Raw genomic sequence first — 5299 nt, 5'->3', positions numbered from 1 at the left:
ACCTTCTCTGTGCCCGGACAAGAGCTCTGGCTCATTCAGCAAGACAGTTAACTTTTAGGACATTGACTACTTTTCTCTGCTAAAAGAGAATTTTCTAAATTGAAGAGAAAGAATCTAAGATTCAGTAATGATTTCAGACACTTGGGATGTCAGAGCTGGTAAATATTCTGGGCCCTTCTATCCACAGCAATGATTATAGACAGAATATAATTTGAAGGACTTCAGGAAATTTCTTGTGCTTCATTTCACAATGTACTTCTCAGGAACCTGGAATTTTATCAGTGAATTGCAAAACTGTTGGATATCAGGATATGAAGAAAAAAATAATGACTTCAAATCCTCTATTTTAACTGCCTTTTCACATTTTACATAACCTAATAAAGGTCACAAACTTGTGGGTAGTTTTAGGGTGCTATAAGGCAGGTACACCAGACTAAAGTCTTATAGCCCCCTAAAATTGTCCTCTTGTGGGCATAAATATAGATGCAAGATTAAGACAATATAAAAATGAATGTTTTATATAATGTGTGTTCTCCTCGATTGCTCCATCTTCCATAATTTTTTTCACTTGTCTGGATTCATATTTGTGCACTGTCTCCTCTCCAATTAAATCTGCATATCTAGAACCCATTTTCTAAGAATTCTTCCAGGATGAGTGTGGGTGCTTTTAGTGACATGTAGCTCTCTATATCCAGACTCAGACTTCTCCATAATCAGACCGTTTTGATCATTAGAAGATTATTCCTTCTATTGATTTGATATGAATCAGTCACCCATTAACTTTCTTAGAATGATCATTACGCTGCTTTCTATGGCTATCAGGGAAGATCTCCCCCTCCCCCTATGGAAGACGTTTGAAGCTATTTTTGTCCATCTGTATGACAGCATTTTCACTTCATTCTTAATGTCGTAGACCCTTCAAGCTGAGTTAAGTTTTTTCTCCTGATATAAACTTCCACTGAAGCTGTTTCCCCTCCATACTTTCCTTTATCATTCAGTACCTGAAATTTTATCTCACCATGAGTTATTTGCTCATCATCATAATATGTTTAGTGTCTGGCTTCCCCACTAGATGATATATAGGGATTCCTCGTTTTCACTATTGGATAAAGACTCCTCCTTTTGACTATTGTTACTAAGTGCCTGATGTAGTGCCTGATATATTGTAGTTGCTTAATGAATGTTTCGATAAATGAATGAAGATTCATTCTTTCGAAGCACTGTGAATGACTCACTTATCACTCCAGTGGGAAAACGTTGAATTATATGTGTGTGCAGCAAGAGAGGCTCCCACACATTGGTGGGGTTGTCCACTGGCACTGGCACTTTGCGAAACAATTTGGCAACTTCTAATAGAGTGAAAATAAACAAACAAACAAATAAATAAATAAATAAGACATTGGGAAAAATTCTAACTTTATTGAGAGCTTTCTAGCTCTTTTTTAAATTAAAATTATTGGGGTTATAATAGTTAATAAAATCATAAAGGACTCTAGCCTATTTTTAAAAGTTGAATTAAATTTTGTAAAATATATTAGTTATCCTAGGATGCTCTTTTGCATTTCTCCTCTCTGAGGGAGAAAGCTGAGTTTAATTCTTTCAACATCTCATAATCTTCTCTTGGACTCTGTGTGAGGAAAGCATGGATGCATTTTGCTTCTGTCAATATTGAAGTAAACTTAGTGAATTCATTCTTCTCACTTGTCCCACATGTACAGTTGACTGTATTTTCTTCTGAGAGTTCTACTAAAATTGTCTAGGTCTCTTCATCCCTCCGCTGCTGAGATTGAATGACTGGCTAAGATGGAAATGACTTGAACCAAGTCCAATTTTGATGACTCCACAGCATCAAAATTGGTTTTAAAATATATAATCCTGAAGAACATGTGACTGTTACTCCGCCGTGCCAAAGACTAAAAGTCTTACATAACATTCTAAAATAGTCCTCATGATGCTTATGAAATTGCATTAATTACATATTTACTTGTGTGATTATTTTGAATTGTCTGCTCCTCCACTAGAGTTTCTTATCTCCCGTGAAGGCATGAGTCATGTCTATTTTAATTTCATTACTTCTATCAGCTAGTAGAGAAGGAGCCTAAGAAAAATAGGTTGAATGACAGTAAATTATAATTCCTAATCGTGACCTTGTACAAAAATCTCCTTTTGTGTCCTCAGCTTTAGCACTTTTCACCTCCCATCTATCGAGGACATTTTGCTCCAGCCACTTACCTTAACTCAGGAAAAAAGCACTTCCTTTGCCAATTGATTCACTCTCTGGAAATTCCTTTTTCAGATCATTTTTCCTAGGACTCCAATTACAGCTAATTCTTAAAAGGTTCAGACTTTCCTTGTTTACATGAAGTTTTTCTCAATACCTGGTAGGGCTGTGGTTCTAGTAGCCAAGGATAACCTACTGTAGATTCTAACACACTTCAAGGCAATTTGTTTCTATTTGTTTCTATTCTCACACCATCCTCCATGATGAGAACCTTGAGAAGAGTGAGCCCTTTTAAATTTAATATTCTAAACACTTAGCACAATTCTGGTCCAAAAGAAGAGTTAAATGAATGTTAGATGATGGAATTACTAAACAAATGCCCCAAAGAATATTTTCATCTTTTTATATCTCCTGTCTTCAAATGATAATTGGGTGAAATAATGAAATAAACTACTCTAAGAGACTCAAGATATTTCGAATTTGTCCTTCTTTAAGTTCTGATATTACTTAGAGTAGTAAAAGTGGATGCTTGAATTTACAAGAATTTTTTAAGAACTTGTTAATTTATAAAACATTTTACTTTGCTTTTCTATTCACTTATAAATGTTTCAATGACTTCTATCCTTGGGGGGGGTGGGAAACGCAACATAAATTCTCTTTGTCAATATGCCCCATCTTTCTTTGGTTTGACGAATTCACCAGAACATATGTAGTCATAGAAAGAGAGCTAAGGGAGGCAGGGACAGCTTTCACAGGATGCAGCTAATCAGGCAGCGTTAGCCACTTCTGGTAAGGAAACTGTCTGTGCAGAGGGAACCCAAAGGCTACAGCTGATATATTTCCATATGTAATTGCAACCTGACTACATTGTGATATATACTCCAAGATGTTGCTGAGCAGTTTTCAAGCAAATAAAGATGTACTGTATTTCAGTCTTCTTTAGATTGATGTGTGTGTGTGTGTGTGTGTGTGTGTGTGTGTGTGTGTGTGTGTGAGAGAGAGAGAGAGAGAGAGAGAGAGAGAGAGAGAGAGAGAGAGAGAGAGAGAGACAGACGGGGGGGAGGGAAGAGAGAGAGAGAGAGATTTTAAAGATGAACAGCAAGTTTTTGAAAGAAGGCTCAAGATGCATCATCTTCCTTTGCTCCTTGTTTAATCATGTGCCTGGCATGAGGTTCATTGTGATTTCAGACCAAAATATCATTTATTCAACCTGAAATATAAATTAACACAATATACAACCTAATATATTTGGAATAAATAAACCAGGGAATGAATGAATGAATAAATAAATAGTCAATCAACCAATCTTAGGAATTAATGTCATCATAATCCTCACCACTATTGTTAGAAATCTTCATTTTCTACATAGTAATACTTCAAAGACTTTCAGTCCGACTTCAAAGACCAAGAGCAATTGAAAAGCACCATTATTATTTGCAGTTAGCAGTCCTAACTTTAAATCAGACAAGTACTTGTCTGTATGATTTAGGAAAACCGATTAACCTCTCTGAAAAGGTTTTCTGATTAAAAATAAGGCCCAAGATGCCGGTGCCATCTACATCATCAGGCAGTGTTAAGGAACAAATGAGACTAATACCAAAAGAGAAGTTTTCTGCAGCATGACATATCAAGCAAATATAGGCTGCAGTGACATCTTCCCAAAAGATACTAACCTCAGGCATCACCAGGGATCAGCCTCACTGGACTGTCCCATCCACCTGCTTTCCCCAACTGCGATAACCCTGAGGTGGCCTAAACCCCATAGTACTTGTTTTGCTACCCCTATTCTAGCTGCATTTGAGAACCCTCTACTCCTTGAATAGTTCACACGCTTTCCTTGTCCATGTCTTGTTTCATGTTTTTCCTGTGCCTAAAATACTCTGTTTAATCTTTATTGCTGATTCACTGTCAACTTCTGTTCATCTTCCAAAACCAAGTTAATCTTTTTTTCATTACCTCAACTGCATCTGTCTCCTACCCAGCAAGAATTGAGACAACTTTTTCTTCCTTTGTACTTGGAAAGTATGTTTTATATGCCTCCACTACAACACTAATAAATTATTTGCACTTATTTATTTACACATAAGAGTCCCCAGCTATTATATTAGAATTATAATGGAATGGGACAAGTCTTAACAGCCATAATGAATTAAATGTTTAATATGTGTTGGGCACCATATTCACATAATTATATCATATTTTTAGAAGCGCCTCCACTCCATAAATCTTATAGGAAGTAAACTTAAAATGACTTCATGATGTTGAAATGGACACATAGACACTATTTTCTGAAAACTCAATATGAAAAATTTTCCTCTGTCATTTATGAGCACCCATGAACTCCAAGTTCCTTGAGGGCAGGCACTGCCCGTGATACTTCTTTTGTCTGTTTTCCAGCTGTTAGCATACAGTGGGGACTTGTACTCAAACAGTGATTATTAATTGTTGATGATGTGTGTCTTTTTGTCCCTCTTTTTTGAGGATTCAGGACTTGAGGTCAAGTCATTATATTGATATATCTTACTGTTTTCCCACATTACACACTTCCTGGGGTATAGAGTTCTAGGGCCTTGACTGTTTGTACATTGCTAACATAGCAGATGTCACAACAAAACAAGCTCTTTCTTGTCCCCAGGCCACTCTACTTATGTGTTGTTGATTGTGATTAGGTTGATAAATGACTTTTAGTTCTTTGGAGATCTATTGCTTCATTTTTTCCTTACATAATTTTATGTAAGGAAACAAGAATACTTGTCTGAAATCTTAAAATAATGATCTGCACATTCTTAGGAATCTTTTAATTTGGGATCCAGAGAACCATAGGTTGCATTAGGAGTTCAAGGACCCTTTGAAACTTGAAATTGAATTCCTGTTTTTCTGGCAGGGTACACATTTTTGTTTCTCTGAAAACAGGGAAAAGATCCATTCACATAAAAAATATAGAGGTGTAAGGTTTATAGAAACATTATTTATATTAGATTCAAACCGGAAACAATCCAAATATCCATCAACAGTTAAGCAAATAAACAAAATGAGGTCCATCCATATAATTAAATGCTACTTGGCAATTCAAAGGAA

The sequence above is a fragment of the Pteropus alecto genome, unplaced genomic scaffold (genome assembly GCF_000325575.1).
Source record: "Pteropus alecto unplaced genomic scaffold, ASM32557v1 scaffold42, whole genome shotgun sequence".
Classification (NCBI taxonomy): Eukaryota; Metazoa; Chordata; class Mammalia; order Chiroptera; family Pteropodidae; genus Pteropus; species Pteropus alecto.
This window is presented reverse-complemented; position numbering follows the sequence as displayed.